Source organism: Octopus bimaculoides, chromosome 24 (genome assembly GCF_046866305.1).
Source record: "Octopus bimaculoides isolate indiv1 chromosome 24, ASM4686630v1, whole genome shotgun sequence".
Classification (NCBI taxonomy): domain Eukaryota; kingdom Metazoa; phylum Mollusca; class Cephalopoda; order Octopoda; family Octopodidae; genus Octopus; species Octopus bimaculoides.
In genome coordinates, this window is record NC_142951.1 from 8467258 (window position 1) to 8485522 (window position 18265).

Here is an 18265-nt window from a genome sequence, read left to right on the forward strand (position 1 = left end):
TCCATGAAAATTAGGTGACAGTTGTGAAATTGACATGGCAAAATTGGTTCACTGCAACCGTGTAGCTGTGGGCTGGCAGCAAGAACTGGGAAGGGGCATTTATTTTAATGCATCACCGTAATTTGGAGTTTTGCAAGGAATATCCTGAATTAGCAGATGTAGGTGATTGTCCTCTGCTTCCACCAATTATTTTTATTCTTTCTTGTTGGTATTTACTATTTTTTCAAATCACAGTTCATTATTGTTATCGTTGATTTTGATATTGCTTGGGTATGATATGAATTTTGGCTATTATTTCTTGCTGACAGATCAATCGTATAAAAGATCCGCTCTGTTGGATTATATTTATTGTGTTTTTGTTTATTTTTGAATTTCAATTTAAATTCAAATTTCAATTTCACTTAAATTTTTTAAAATCAATTTCACCCTCTTCACCCTGTCTTCTTTGTTTTTATTAATTTCAGTTTTTTTTGAAATCTCAAACCAAAAGAGAATTAAAAAAAAAAATTGGTGAAAATAAGCTTCAATCAAAATTCTACCAATCACGGGTAAGTTTCAATTTTTCTAATTCCCATAGATAATATGATGTTATATTTTTAATACAAAAAAATAATAAATTCTACTTGTCTTTTTACTGTCTGCCACATAATGTCAAAAAAGAGAAAAACTTATTATGTTAATGTAATAATCTTTTATTGTTGTTGTTGAATTATTATAACTGCAGTTTTTGAGGTATTTGGTGGGGAGTGTAAGCTGTTAACAAGCAAGTTTGTTGTTTTTGCTGGCAATTACATGTCACAAAAGAACCAAATGATATTTGTTGGGGTCCCTGGTGATTTCAGTAACTGGGCCTTGTGATTACTGGCTTTGATGTTGTGAGTGTTTGGGATTACTTCAAGAATTTTTAGAAAGGAGCACCAGTGTCCCTGGTGCAATGTTTAATTGAAAGACTCTGCATGTCTCGATTTCTTTCTTTTTCTTTTCCTTTTTTTTTTTATATTTGCTATTCTGAGGCTCATATTTATAAGAATTCAGAAATGTATTTCCCAAAGAAAACTTCTTACTCATATGTAAATCAAAATATTTTTTATTTAGACTATAAATGAAAAGAAACAATTGTTTTTTTTATTTAGAAAATAAATGAAAACATTTGGTACATTTTCTGTTATTGACAGCCAAATTTTTATTTACTTAAAAAGTAATGTGTCAAGTCCTAGGACTCATAGGGCTGGTTACCTGGCTTCCACAGCATATAAGTGACCAAAACCATAGCTTCTCCTCATTGAATAGGATACCATCCTATTGCAAGGTTACACATTTACAGGTGAATGGACTGGAGCAATATGAAATTTTCTTGCCTTCTCTTCTTGCTCACTTTTCCTTTCACTGTGTCCCTTTCATTTTTTCTCGCCCCTCCTTAATTCTTTTGTCCTTCTGCCTCTACCTCTCTCTCTTCTCTTCCCATGTGACCGACGTTCGGCCAAGCCTAACCTTTCTTTGTTGACCAGCTGTTGTCCGTGCAACATCGATATTCCTCCCTGTACCTTTGAAATCTTGTATCTCTGCCATAAGGCTTTATTTCCACACACGCCAGCTTAATTTAATTCGTCCTTAGTCAAAAGACACCTGTTGTTATGTCCTGTTATTATTTTTATTGTCTTTGTGTAACATTGTCCATTTTTTTCCGTCCTTGTTTTTGTATACATTTGCTGCTTTCTTCCAAGGAATCTAATGCTCTAAGCTTAGCTTTTCCTTGGGGCTGGCCAGATTGGAGCAATCTCAAGTATAACCAGCCGAAATTGCATAGATAATATGGAACTCGACTGAGGAAAGAAAACTCCGAATGACCTCTCCTTGTTTTCTTTGTATCGTCTATCTGGATGTTTTGTTGTCCCTTTCTTGTATCACCTAACTGTCTGGATGTTTTGCATTCTTCTCCCATTTTGTATTATTTATATATATATATATATTTACACACACACACACACACACACATCTATCTATCTCTTTCTCTCTCTCTCTCTCTCTCTCTCTCCCAACCATGTTCTACATTCAAATTCTGCCTAGGTTGACTTTGCCTTTTATCCTTCCAACATCAACAAAATTAGCACCAGTTGAGCACTGGGGTTGATGTGAAAGACTTGTCCCTTTCACCAAATTTTTCAGTCTCTGTACCTACAGTAGAAATAATCATTTAGCTGCATTGAGATCAGATAACCGAAATATGATTGTTATGAAATAATCATTGGCACTTATCTCTGTTCTCCTCAGTTATGTTCTTGAACATGGAAATGCTTAAGGTTTTAAGTTTACCTGTGCAGGTAGTTTGAAAGATCAGAGAAGAAATAAAATGGAATGCAGAAATAGCTTCATATTCGCTTTGGTTTGGTTTAAAGCTTCAAGGAAGGAATTGGTTGAAAGATTATTAAATTCCTTGATCTTCGTTTTTAAGTTATCTAAGCTATCAAAGCTTACATCTTAGAGATAGATGGATAAATAATCATATATATATATATATATATATATATATATATATATATATATATATAAATATAAAGAGAGAGAGAGAAGGAAAGTGATTGGTGGATAGAAAGGGAAAAGAATGAGTTATGCATAAATAAGGGTTAAAGGGAAAAGTTTATTTCAAAGGGCAATAGTGCAATGAAAGCAATGGTGTGCTGTTTCACTGTGGACATTTTGAACAAAAGGGGCCGATTATGTTTGTACTTTGAATGAAGGCTTGACAGAAAAGGTCAGAAAAGGTGTGGTATATATGTATGCATGTAAACACATGCAAACATAAACAGCTGCACACACACATGCACACAGGTATATATGCATACACACTGGCACAGACACAAGCTTGCTTACATACACTCACACACATATATGCATGCCAACACAGTCACAAGATGTTTATGCATATATATATATATATATATATATATATATATATATATATACATGCATTCATACATTCACATGCAGGAAGACATGTAAGTTCACACAAAAACACACATACCTGAGCATAAACATACATACACATACACACACGTACATAAATGTATGCAATTTCCCATGTGCACATGCAAGGTAGTAGATGGATGCTTCAAGTAAGCAAAGAGCCCAGATACTTGCACACCAGAATATATATGCATGTGTCTCTGTGCAGTTGCTTGCATCTCTATCATTTATTGCATGTTTGCATACGTTAGTCAGTATTCTCATGGATACACATCCACAAACAAGACAGTGCACCTGTTGTCATGGCAAATGCCTGTAAACATGCATATATGCAGAGCTTGTTAGATTTAAGGTCATAGAATACTAGAAATAAAAGAATGGAAATGGTTGTGAAACATACTGCAAGTTCAGGCCTCAAAGCATAACGTACTGGGTTCAGTTCCCAGTTTGTCACGCTTGTATTGTATTGAATTATTCTGATGTGAAATCATGTGTTGAAACAGGTTGTATTTCGGTATGGTAATTTTTTTCCAAATAAACACATGCACTATATATTTGTTCTTTATTCGCTTGTTACTGTTCGTATTTTTTGTTTTATTTTAACTCATGCCATTCACCTGTCTGTTTTTCTGCTCACCAGAGAGCTTTGCTAAGTTAACTTTAAGGCTCTTTGTTCCTAGGTTTTCCTTCCATGCCTGGAATTTCATTTCTAATTTGATCACAATTTCAGCTATAAGGGGAACGTCATTAGCACAAAGGAGATCCTATGGACTCTTGGTCTTAAGTTCCCCTGTTATAGCTTGGAGGAATATGATAAATAAGAAGGGGCTGATTACCAAACCTGAGTGAAATACTGTCTGCACACTAAATTTATCGCTGTGTTCATTGCTAGCTCTAATCTTACTATCTTACTCATATTATCCTTGTACTTGGTTTGAATGGCTTTCACCAGCCATTCATCTACACACACAAAACACCACATATTTGTGCATATATATATATATATATATATATATATATATATATTGTGTGTGCGTATGTCTGTATACACAAACAATTTATAAATGTAAATAATAAACAGTGCAAATAATCTCATATTCTGAGAGTACAAATGCAGTAGAGACTAATATTAGTATTAAATTATTCAAATAAATATTAAGGTAAAGATGCATGAAAATACAAACTAAACAATACTAAAGAATATACAGACATTCCCATAGATATATGTATATATGTTTTTTTTTTTTTTTTTTTTTTACAAATTTCACATAGAAATGAATATGCCTGTGAAGAACGTATTGGAAGTTGGAGTGACTTCCCTTTGTTTACATGCTATTTGGAAACAAATGCTTTATTGTCATAATGATTATGTTAAAGTAAAGCTGCTTGGAAAACGAATGCTACACCATACAGTTGAATATGCATGCATATAAATAGTTGCATATTGATATAGATAGTTGTTTCAATTTTCATATAGCAATGAATACCCAAAGATAATGCATGAAGTTGATCACAGAAACGTGCATCTGACTACTCCAACTTTGAGGGAACTCTTTTTCTTACTTATGTAAGCAATCATCGCAAAAAAGAAAGAAGGAAATAATGGATTTGATGCATTGCTTGAAGAACCGGAAATGGGGAAACTAATAGTTGTAATAGAACTCATTTACCTACCAATCTATCTACCTTCATTTCACTTTTCCTACATAGGTTATTTGGAAAACCAAGACGTGTTTGTTCATTCGTTTAATTTTGCGCTTGGTTTTTACGACCTGCTGTCCTTCCTCTAACCAACCACTTTATAGATTATACTGGGTGCATTAAATCATGGCACCAGTATGTGAAAGGTTGTCATATCTTTGGCAAGATTAAAGGGGTCCTTTCATCCTTACAGTGTCTCCAATTGTTTGCCAAGCTATACACACCCCACCACTCATATATGCATATATACAGACATATATATGCATATATATATATATATATATATATATATATATATATATATATAGTATTATTTAATAGAAGATGGATTTCGTATTAGACTTTTATTAAGTACAACATGTTTCAAACCATCAGTTTGGGATTTTTTCAGGTACATTGATAAAGATGTCTCACTAGAGATTTTTAGTGTTGGCTGGCTTGTAGTTATATGCTCATATATAATCATTGTTTAATGTCCGCTTTCTATGCTAGCATGGATTGGACGATTTGATTGAGGACTGGCAAACCAGATGGCTGCACCAGGCTCCAATATATATATGCATACACATACAAAAGTGAGTTAAATATCAATACTAATTAAAATGCATTACTTTTTGACTCACCATTGTATGTACACCAGTATACATATCGTTGCTATTATGCAAAAGTGTTGTAAGTCCAGAACGTTGCTTTTTCAGAAAATGAAAAAATAGTTTCACTATTCCATTTCTTTTTGTATTAACAACAGTTTTAGCTTAACAATAATTCTTTGTTGGGTGTATAAAATCCTAACTCCATGCATATATATGATATTTTTAGTCAGAGATATTTTTGCAAAACTGTCGTATGTGGGACTTATTATACTTTTGACAAATGCTGAACTGTTGTACTACACTTTGACAATTTTCAGATCTAGGCCTCTGAAGCAGGTGGAGATACGATAGTTTGACCAAAAGAACTGGCTGTTGCAAGCAGAATTAAATATTGAGAAAAAAAAAACAAAAATAAAAACAAAAAACCGCAGTTGGCCAAATTTGGACATATGACAGTTTAACATAATAGCAATGCTATATTTATATATATATATATATATATATATATATATATATATATGCATGCATGCATATATACATCTATATGTATATGCACACACACACACACACACACACACATACATATGTATATATATGTCCATTTCTACACCTTTGATGGTTCATCATAGGAAAGCTAGCATTACAAAAAGTGTAACCAAAGTGATTTGATAAAAGTTAGATTGATAAAATAAATACGAGATCGAAATAAGTTCTGGGATCAATATGATCGATTGAAATTCCTCCAAGGCATTGCCTCAGCAATGCCACAATGCACTAATCGAAGCCATTAAAAAAAACAAAAAAACTATAGCCTTGATGTAGAAATTCTAACAACTCAATATTTGGTAAATTATAATTATTACTATATTTGATTATGTGATTAACATTCATAGCTTTTGTATCTAAGTTGTATGTTAGCTATTGAAGTTGGTGCTTTGGTAATATCTGTTTGCCAGGAAATTCTATATTGTTGCAATTATATATGTCTGTGAAAAATTATGTTAGTTCATGTGTTTCCTATTAGTTTATGTATTTTTATTTGGTTTTATTATGGTTTTCAGTCATTTGACTGTGGCCACGCTGGAGCACTGCCTTCATGGGTGTTTAGTTCAGTTATATTGATCCTGTTCTGGTCTGGTAGTCATTTTATCAATTCTCTATTTACCAAATATATAATTGATTTTATCTACTTACTGAGTAACATTCTGTTTAGAGACATCCTCCTCCTATTTCTCCTCATCATTATTTAATGTCACCTTTTAATGTCATGTGCATGATGGTGATGCTCATTTACGACCATTACAGGATGACAAGTCAAATTTATAAACACATACATGCACAATGAGCTTTCAGTATCTGCTTACCGAATATACTCACAAGGCTTTAGTTTCCCTGGGAATTATAATAGGAGGCACTTGTGTGTAAGGTGACACACATTGGAAATGAACCTGAAATGACATGGTGGGGGTAACAAGCTTCTTGACCTCACATACATTACAAAATATTAACATCTGTACACATGCATATTCACACTTGCACACAAAGCATCTATCAAACTTTTACTATCTACTAACTTTTATTGAAAAGGCATTGTATATTTTGGACAGGTGTCTTCATGTTTACCAATGGGATAGAACTTGGAGCCTAACAGTTGTGAGGTGACCTTCATAACCACATATCCACATGACCACACCTAAGCCTATATGGAATATTTCATATATAAGTGACAAAGGCTGGAGAACATGATACACAATTCTTGTGAGCTCAGTTTGGGGGCAGGTTTCTCTTAACGGATGAAGGAAAACTCATTTCATCGTAATCTTCCAGTCATTTTTGATGTCATAAACATCAATCAGACCTTGTTTTGTATTGTAATCTATATTTGTTCCAAATTTAAGTGTGAAAGAAAGAAAAAGTCAAACTTTCTCTTTAGGAATCTATATAGTCAGTTTACAATTTTACAACTTCCTTTACTAAATGGTTCATAAACCTTGACTAAAGTTCCCTCAAAGACCCTTAGAATTTGGCCAAAGTTTTCTATAATATCGTTCAAACATAATCTTTCAAATTTTGGCTCAATGCCAGCAATTTTGAGGTCAAGGGGAAGCCAGTTAAATTGAGCCAAGTACTCCACTGGTACTTTTATTGAGTATCAAAAGATGAAATGTATAGTTGAGCTTGGTTGCATTTGAACTCAGAACATAAATAGCCATAACTGCTGCTAAGCATTTCGTCCTGCATGAGAATGATTCTGCCAGTTCACCATACTTAGATCTTTCAAACATCTAAACATCTAAACATTAAAACAAAGTTTTGCCTTGAGAACCAGAGGCATTTATTTCTAGTGTCCCGAATCAGTAATCTTCCTTATGCGCTTGCTTCATGGAACTGGGGTGATCCCAGGTTATGGTGCCAGAGATGTCATCGTGCATAAAGCCAATCGGGTCCATGAGTGCTCCTCATTACTGGTGGTCCTGTTCCAGCTTCTCTGTATCCTCCAAAATAATGCTGAGCCTCTGGAGATCTTCATTAATCACATCCAGCCATCTGGTGTGGGGTCTGTCATCCAGCCTGTAGCTATTGCATTGAACAAGGTTAAGGCCCTGGTAGGATGGTGGTAAGTAGAGGACATGTCTGTACCAGCACGTGGCAGTTGGCTATGAGGCAGTAGTCTGCAAAATGAAATGCTACAACCAAAACAACACTCCCTGTTAGTTTCTTGGTTCATCATTTTAAAAATTCTACAGTGAAAAATCTAAACAAAATATTGGACACCTCGATACACACACAGTCAGCACAAAAGAGAAGAGCATTGAACTTCATGTGCTACAGCATGGTCCAAGTCAAAGAAAAAAGTGTTAATAGAAAGTGTAGGGTATTTAGTTCTTGTCTATGTAAATTTTGAGGTTCCCAAATCTCAATGGTCCTTGACACCTTTGCATTTCATTCCTTGGGGTCTTAAAAATACCTACAAGCCGTAGGTTAGTAGTAACCTAATAGGCTGCACTTTTCCTTGAAAGAAATCCTCCCTAGGCTTGAGTAGGAATTAAATGTACAACATACCAGTTCACAGTGCTGTGGAACAATGCTTCTACCCAAAGCATGAAGAATACATCCCTACACCCCCTACACTTCTCTCTCTCTCATATGCAGTCCACAGATGAGATCCAGAAATTCTCAGTATACAAGACACTTAGTGCTCAAGATTCAAATTTAGATTCCAATGCTTTTACTGGGGATCGATTCCACAAGGTAAAGAATGGCTATAAAAGGGATCCATAGTGCAAAAAAATGGTTGAGGATCGCTGCCTCACTGTATTTAGTGGAGAAAGAGAAAGTGAAGAAAAACTACCATTCAAAATCAGGACAGCTGTATTCAAAGCATTATGCCTTGTATTGAGTCCTGTATTACTTTCTCTTTTTGTGTATCCATCCCTCCCTCTCTTTCTCTGTCTCTCTCGTTAATTCTTTCTAATTCTGGCACAAGGCCAATAATTCTATGAATGTATTACATCAACCTTAGTGCTCGACTGGTACTTATTTTATCGAATCTGGGAGGACGAAAGGCTAAGTCGAACTCGGCGTTCTATGAACTTCTTAATGAGTCGGAAGAAATGCTGCTATGCAATTTTTCTGACCTGCTGACGATTCTATCAATTCGCCGCTTCCTTAAAATAAACTAACGTTGTTGTCAAACTAAAACAGAAGTCTACTAGAGTTATCGCCCTTGCACTCGTTCACCGCGCTAAAAAATTTTTTGGCTGTAGAGAAATAACAGTCGGCGATTGTAATTGTTTAAGCACAGGTCATTCGTAATTAAGAAGTAGATGGGACTACGATTAAAGACATTCCAGCCATGACCATCCCATCTTTTTAGAGTTATGTCGAAAGCAGTGTGTTGTTTTCTTTTTAAAAACTGTGGCGTGTAATTTGAGGGAGGTTTGGTTGATCCCGGGCCAATTATGTATAATGAAAGGTATTCCATTAGTAAGTATATCTTATATTTAGACAAAATGATTACATTATACCGTTCATTCTCTCATTTTGGAAGAGGATAAAATGTGATTTGACTGCTATTTCTCGAAGATCAACGGACCACGTAGAAGATCTCTCGGTTCAAAGTAGTGAAAACAATGAAAGAAAAATTTTAAACGATACTAATAATAATAATTTCAAATTTTGCCACGAGGCCAGCAAGATTGGAGAGGGGATAAGACAATTACATTGATACCAGTGTTCAACTGGTACTTATTTTATCAACCCCGGAAGGATAAAGGGTAAAGTCAACCTCGGCTTTGTTTGAACTCAGAACGTAAAGATGGATGAAATACCGCTAAGCATATTGCCCAGTGTGCTAACGATTCTGCCAGCTTGCCTTGCCGCCTTAATAATACTAATGACAATAATAATGATAAAAATAATAACTTAAAATTTTGGTACAAAACCAGCAATTATTATTATTATTATTATTAGCGGTATTTCGTCCGTCGCTACGTTCTGAGTTCAACTTCCGCCGAGGTCGACTTCGCCTTTCGTTCTTTCAGGGCCGATAAAATCAATACCAGTTGAACACTGGGTGGATGTAATCGACTTGGCCCGCCCCAAAATTTCTACTCTTGTGACAAAATTTGAAATCGTTCTTCTTCTTGTTCTTGTTCTTGTTCTTTATTATTATTATTATTATTATTATTATTATTATTATTATTATTATTATTATTATTATTATTATTATTATTATTAGGAGGAGGAGGAGGAGTTAGTCGATGAATTCGACCTCACTACTCAACTGGTACTTATTTTATCAGGCCTGAAAGGATGAAAGACTAAGTCGACCTTAGTAGAATTTGAACACACTATGTAACGTGCAAGAACAAATGACGCCAAGAATTTTCCGAGGCTTTAACCATTCTACTAAATGATGATACCATTTTTCCACTGTCAAATGTTTTTTCATAAGAAGGTTCAATAAAACGTTGAAAAATAGGATTTGTGTCTCGTGAAGAAAATTGTAAGGTCTCAGACAGGAATATAAAGGCTCCAAAGTGTCACTTCTGCTCACAGCACTAAATTATTATTTATCTCACATTAATAAAATCGTTGGACATAATTCTGTTGTTGCTGGCGCTAGGCCAGAAGTCATTTCCTGACAGAAAATAACTTATTCGAAATATTTCTAAGTTGCATAAATCTTGGAAGCTAACATTAGCAGTTAGGTTAGAGTGATCTCCCTTTAACGAACAATTTGCAAAATCTGTGACTATCTGTAATGGTATCATTTAGTTAAGTGGCTTTCGAAATACCAACCCTTTCTCGCCAAAACATTAGCTATTAACTTTTTTTCAGTTATTGGACTGCAGCCATACTGGAGCATCTCCTTCGAGGGTTTAGTCGAACAATACGACTCCAGTACCTATTGTTAAATCTGATGCTTATTCTATCTGTTTCTTTTGCCGAACCGCAACACCAGTTAACTATCGCACACACACACACGCGCGCGCGCAAACACACACACAGGCTTATTTCAGCTTCCGTCTGTAAAATCCACTCCCAAAGCTTTGTTCGACCCGGAACTGTAGAAGAAGACAGTCGCCTAATATGAAGCATAGTGGAACTGAACGCAAGGTCGACTGCTTGGGAAGCACGCTCCTTAACCACATAGCCACGGCTGCGCCTATTTGAGGCTAGGCTTAAAGTACCCATGTTTCTTAAGAAGTCACCCATCTAAGTACTAACTCGGCTTAACGTCGCTTGTCTTCGGTGATCGGATGGTATTTATTAATGAATTTCATCCATATGTTTCTTCTTTCTTTCCCACTGTGTTGGACAAGTTTATAAAAATAGTTTAAAACCTTCTTCGTCTTCATTTTATTGAACATGACTATTTATTAAGCTCATTTTCAATCCTCATACTTCATCCTCCCCTCCCCCCACAAAAGTACTGTTTAGTTGATCACAAGACCGACGAGCTGATCATAAGACAAGCCAGTGTGGTCTTTCAATTTGCTTGAAATAGCAGGTAAATTTCCTTCAAATCGTACCATACTGTTTTAAAATAAGGACACATTGAATAATGGAGTCTTAAAAACTATGCCCAAAATAAATAAAGAAAAAGAACTGACGATCGTGCTTGGACGTTTTTGATGATGGGTCTGCTCGGATTAGGGTTGAGATTAGTTCAATAAACGTCATCAGCAACAAAACCAACGTCCACTGCGTCGTATTTGTGTAGAGAACATAAGACAATACCATACCTGTATTTAGTTAGGTCCCAGGTTCAAACCAGGAGGAGGGCGATAAGTATGCATCAGCTTCTGTTTTTGTTTCGTACAGTTTAGGCTTAGTGCATACAGGACTACTTATTCAATATGCTCTTGCTTGTTTTTTAAAATGACAGATTGGGAATTGAGTGAGATTTAACTGTTATTTCTAGCAGGTCGACCTACGAAACAGAGGAGCTGTCGTTATCGAAAATGCATCGATCTAGTGTAGGGTTTCATATAATCGTTTCTGTACGTCTCTACCACCTTCAACCCACCCAGTTGTGGTGAAGTAAGATGGATTAACCGAATCATTAGTGTTGGGCAGGATCCTTTGTGGTATATATTCCAGTTCTCTACGTTCAAATCCCGCCTTTTCTCCTCCAGTGTCCATTTTTATCATTTACGCTAAGGGCATCAATAAAAATAGAGACGTGGTGAAGTACTAGAGTCGATTTAAATTTATTCCGGTTATGGCCATTCCGTATGTTTTCCCTGGATACTATACATTAGTCTACGCTATCCAGTATGCAGGCCTCCTGAACTTATTTCCAAAGACAGCAGGTTGTAGTTTGAGGTCGATTTGGTTGCAGTTTGTAGCACATCGAGCGATCAGTTAGAGACCTTTTTGTTGACTTGTGTTTTACGTTGATCTAAAGTCTCCACTTGGTTTTACTAAAGAAAACATAATAAATATAAGTTGCGTTTTCATTCGTGGAAGTAACAAAAGAAACTAACTGTAAAATAACAGTGGGGTTTTATTCCTTCGTGAAGTGGTACAGTGGATCGAAGCAAGAAACGTTATGAATTCTGATAGTTGTTGTTCATCCATCGTTTGGATAATTCAACTTGGGTCGTTGTTGGTTGCATGGGCTCCGTTATATTAATTCTCCTCTGAAAGATGACAGCATCCATGTAACTCGCCTTGATGAAAAACTCTCACCCTCTGATTCGTAAATAATTTGCACACCAAAAAAAAAAAAAAAATGCTCCAGAACATATACAGATTAATTGTTAGAGAATACATTACCGCGCAATTTGATTGGACCTTCGATTCAATTACCGCGCAACTTGATTGGACCTTCGATTCAATTACCGCGCAACACTCAATCACATGACCCAAAAAAATGTCTCAACACTCACGTGATAGGTATGTTAACCAATCACAATAGATAAACTTGACGAACCTATGCAAATCAAAATGTTTTCAATATGCCATAACAGAAATTGGTCTCGCTACATGTGTATTGGTTACGACGTATGAAACATTCCGTTGGCAATCTGACACCCTGCTAAAAATAGCAGCCAACCACATCTCATCTTACAATTACACCCTGCCCCCACCAAATTTTTTAAAGGGGAAGGACATTAAATAATGTAGTCCTAATGCACTACATCTGAAGATAAGATGGTTTCGCTCGGTTGTCTTTGTTCATAGTTCTATTTCCGCCGTTGCTTAATCTGAAGACCGTAGAAGTGTTAGAAAGTTAGCTACAAAGTCTTGCTGTATTCATTTTCACTCTCTGCGCACCGAGTTCAAATCTTGTTGAGGTCCGCTTTGTCTGCAGTTGTTTCGGGGTTGATAAAAAGACACTAGTTTTTACTTTTCTCTCAGTTTACTCTTTTGAGTAAATCTGTTTTCAGACGTGGAAGGTGATGGGCTTCGTTGGGTTTAAAGTGCCAAGAAGACGACGTATGTCACGAACAGCGCCCTTATGATTTCATCAGAAGTTGAGGCCTTAAAGGATGGTGGTGGTGAGGGGGGCGGTGGAACAAGCAACAAAGTCTGGATAAATTCCGTATTTCGAAGAAAGTACAAATGGATGGGGAAATAATAGAGAAAATTTCCGTGTAAGGTAGTTAACTCTTTTTCTTATTTTTACAGTTATTTCCCTTGGAAATGGAACAAATGGCTGTTGTATTACATTTTTGCTGTATTAATTAAATATTTCAGTTACTGAGTGATGTAAACAATTCTTAGGGAAACGAACTAGTCTCGATTCTTAATTGGAGATTCTTCATTTTGCTTCCTCACACTGTTATTATCCTTTGTGAGTTAATGAATGTTAGAAGCACACGTTTATTCTCATTCTTCTCTCGTGTTGACAAGCTGCGGTTTACTCTTCCCGTAACATCGCATCAACTCTCTTAGCATGTGTTATGTTTCTGTAATTCGTTTTCCTCACACTGATTTTTTTTTGTCCAATCTCGGAGCAAGTCCTGATCAAAAGCGTTCCATCTCTAACTATCCTGTTGTTTTGTTATACCTTATGGTGCCGTGTCGTGCGATGGCGCTTATTTTACTTCTTTCTTTGATAATTTGTGATAGTAGATTTCACTATTCCCTCTTGTAAGTCAACCACATGAAGGCCTCAATTTTGGAGGAGGGTTGGGGAATTATAAAAAAAACCCAAAACAAAGGAAAGAAAAACACGTTAATGATTACGTCCAGGGTCATCTTGAGTCTGCAGGCATATTATCAAAGATGGTCCTGTTGGAACCATCTTGTCTTTTTGTTATACTTTGATATACATTATGCAAGTTAGTCAATTCAGTTTTGTTTTCTTTGTTTTTTATGGTAGGATGTGAACAATGTAAATTTGTCTTTTACCAAGTAAATTAAGAGATTATAGGGGCCTTCAACTCTTGACTATCCTACATACAAGCGTAGTTAGAGTGTGTGCTGCCCTGGGTGGCTCTTCCGTTTGCCACCCACAGACACCACAAAAAACACATATTGCCTACGACAGGCTGAAAAGTGCCGCTCGGAGCAGACCGACCCTCCCCTCACTTATGTTAGTGATCCTACATAAAATTGGGCAGCAACTCACAAAGTTTGCTCTTGAGACTTACTGATTAACATGGAAATGTTTAGATATTCTGGAAACTGAAGCCTTCTAAATCAAATGTGTATATCTGTTGGTTTGGGTGCTCCTTTGGTGCATCCAATGAGAACTGGTGTGTCGCAGTGATAGGTGACATAAATTTCTTCACTATTTGTTTAATGTCTTTCCTTAGCTGTTCTAATCTAAATTGCACAACAACATGAGTAGGGATCGATTTCTTTTAGGTGAAGTTTGTGTGGTACAAGACATGAAGACTTGAATGAATTTTAAAATCCTACAAGATAGTGAACTACTTCTTCCTATTGCACAACATTGTCTTTGGATTTGTAAATATGAATATTTCCTGAAAGTGCCTGAAGCAGATGCTAGTTGATAGAGTTGACCATACCATTTTTATTTATTGATATACATATATTTCTTTTTTTACACAGCCACTTGTGTTAGTTAAGGATGTTGCAGGTTAAGGAACACCTTCAATATCAATCTGCTTGCTGTCTTAACCATTGCACTTACGGAAACTGGGTCCATGGTGTTATTAATGTTGATAACTTTGATAGGTTTTGGCCAGTATAGACCCAGCCATAGTTATATATGGGACACCATGGCCTACTCTAGCAAACAGTTATTAGAAAAAAATCTTTCCTCTCCAACTAGTAGCAAATTTTTGGCAAAATGACCAGACTGCTGATCTCCCAAAACAAAATAACTGTCATGTATGAAGACAGTTTTATGGTTTTAAATTTTGGTCCAAAGTGATGATGATTTAAACCAAGAATGAATTCTGAGGGTTTATCCAGGGCTGGATTAAGACCCATAGAGACCCTAAGCACTTAAAAGGTTTTGGTGTCCCCATACTTATATATATAAACAATAATAAGCCATAAAATAATTTTTCATTTTTCACAATGGAACAAAATAATAGTATGATGGGAAATAATCTTCATTTTTGTATACTTCCACTTTACATTTGAAAAGCTTTCTACTGTTTTTGTTATTACAAAACCCTTGATCAGATCCTCATATGACATAACATACACTTCGAAATTATATTTCTGATCATATAAACAACTTCGAATATTATGTTAGCAGGTTTAAAATGTTTTCTGGAGAGCTGTAAACTATTTACCACTACTTTTTCTTCTACCCTTAGAAGTAAATGAACACCTTGAAATATCAGACATGCGCGCGCGCGCACACACACACACACACACACACACACACACACACACACACACACACACACACACACACAGACTCACGATCACTCCCCTGCACCAGGACACCAAACTTGGCTGCCTCTTCATACTTCCAGTCAATCAACAGCCACTCTCTTGTGAGCACTTTTTTCATGTGGGCATTTTTTTTCCCCTGGATTCTCCTAACTCTTTCTCTGAATTTAATAATTTTGATTGGAAACTTATCCCATCTTATTGATTTTTGTACTTTTTCTGTTGTTCTCCCCCCCCCCCACTTCTTTATATATATGGCACAATGCATCAAACTGCTAAGGAATGTGAATGCTGGATGCTCCACTGATACAACACTATTCTCACCACTAGTAAGTGTTCCAACTGACAAAGGTGTGAAACAAGGAGATAGCATCTCTCTAAAGCTTTTCACTGTATGTCACGAAATGGTGATCAGACACAACAATACTAGAGAGGTGGTGTGAACATAAACAGCAAGATACAGACCCAAATATTCCCCATCATACACACACATGTATATATACAACTGGCTTCTTTCAGTTTCCATCTACTAAATCTTCTCACAAGGCTTTGGTCAACCTGAGACTCAAGTAGAAGACACTTGCCCAAGGTACCATGTAGTGGGACTGAACCTGGAACCATGTGGTTGGGAAGCAAGCTTCTTACCACACACCCATGCCTGTGCTTATACATATATGTATGACTGGCCTTCGTGCCGGTGGCATGTAAAAGCGCCCACTACACTCTCAGAGTGGTTGGCATTAGGAAGGGCATCCAGCTGTAGAAACTCTGCCAAATCAGATTGGAGCCTGGTGCAGCCATCTGGTTTCACCAGTCCTCAGTCAAATCGTCCAACCCATGCTAGCATGGAAAGCGGACGTTAAACGATGATGACGATGATGTATGTATACATCTTTTTGTCTCTAACTATCTGTCTGTGTGTCTCTCTCTTTATCTATCTGTACATATATACATGCATGCACATGTGCATGCATGCACACACACACACACACTATTGGAATATCTGTGGATCAAAATGGCAGCAAGTTAATGTATATGAAGATAGCTATATTCTTGTAGCTATTGACTTTTTTTTAGTTAAAAAAAAATGTGCTATACTTTTAAAAACTCATTTATTTTGCTATATATATATATTAAAATCATAAGAAACCATGTTTTCACACTGCAATCCTCTGTTTCAGGAGGAAGTTATTTTAAAAGTTTTTACCCTAACAGTAAGCCTCAGCTGTTTCTCCAAGTCAGAATACATCAGTGATTTGTTAGATTGTCAGTTTCAATACCATACAATGCTCTCTGAATGACGTGCTGATTAAGTCTATCAAGGTTTGACGATGTCGGAAATGTTTCAAGGATCAAGCTGAGCGATCAGCCTCACTGAATGAACTCTACTAATTCAATGGCTTTTAGTCATATGATGGGTAGTGTCTTTGTTATGATGACTCTCTCTCTCTATCTGTCTATCTATCTATCTATCTATCTATCTACCTCGCTATCTTTCTATCCATCTATCTGTCCATTTGTCCATCTCTCTCTCTCTCTCTCTCTCTCTCTCTCTCTGTCTATCTATCTGTCTATCTATCTATCTATCTGTCCATCTATCTATCTGTCTGTCTCCTTTTCTCCACATTTCTCTCTTCCTTTTTCTCTATCTATTTATCTATCTATCTATCTATCTATCTCTATATCTATCTGTCTACCTATCTATCTATCTTTCCATCCATCCATCTATCTATCTATCTATCTGTCCATCTCTCTCTCTCTCTATCTATCTATCTATCTATCTATCTATCTATCTATCCTTCTGTCTGTCTGTTTGTCTATCTATTTCTCTTCAACTCCTTCTCCCTCTCCCTTCCTCTATATCGATTCCTTCTCATCTCCCTCTCCTTTTCTCCACATCTCCCTCTCCTTTTCTCCACATCTCCCTCTCCTTTTCTCCACATCTCCCTCTCCTTTTCTCCACATCTCCCTCTCCTTTTCTCCACATCTCCCTCTCCTTTTCTCCACATCTCCCTCCCTCCCTTTCTCTCTTTCTCTTATCTATCTCTGTTTCTCTTCATCTCCCTCTCTCTTTCTCCACATTTCTTTCTCCTTTTCTCTCTCACACACAACCACACATATATTCCACATTTATAAACACATTGATACACATTCTGTTTTCAGTATCTTCAGCGGAATCATTAGAAAGTCAGAAAAAATGTCTTTGCAGTCTTCATTCCAGACCTGTGTGTTCTGAGTTAAAATTCTGCTGAGGTCAACTTCATCTTTTATCTCTCTAGATTTTGGTAGATTAAGATACCAGTCACATACTGAGGTTGATATATGATCAACTAACACCCTTCCTCTTCAAAATAGCTACCTGTGTTTCTAAATTAGAAATAATTATTATTGTTCTCATTATGGCGGTTGATTTGTAGAATCATTTGATCAATGGACTAAATGCTTTGTAGTATTTATTCTGGATCTTTATGGTCTGAGTTCAAATCCTGCCAAGGACAGTTTTGCCTTTTATCCTTTCGGGGTAATAAAATAAAATACTAGCTTTGATGGCATTGACTAATTCCCTTCTTCTCTCAAGACTGGTGGCCATGTGCCTAAATGAGACGCCATTATTATTATATTTTATTATATTTTATTGCTGTTGTTTCGCTCTGTGTCAGTTCCGGTTGAGTAGT

At 36.2% G+C, this 18265-nt stretch overlaps 1 protein-coding gene across 6 annotated transcripts in view; it reads left to right on the forward strand.

Annotated features, from left to right (window-relative positions):
• LOC106867469 (uncharacterized) overlaps nt 1-18265 on the forward strand; it is a 1580514-nt gene that overhangs the window by 137489 nt on the left and 1424760 nt on the right. For 5 of the 6 annotated variants that reach the window (XR_016238261.1, XM_089341338.1, XM_089341342.1 and 2 more), the window contains exon 2: nt 465-548. The gene's annotated coding sequence lies outside the window, so the exon portion shown is untranslated. Of the gene's footprint in view, nt 1-464; nt 549-12638; nt 13372-18265 lie in introns of those variants that run through there. The other variant, XM_089341339.1, reaches the window with a different exon arrangement.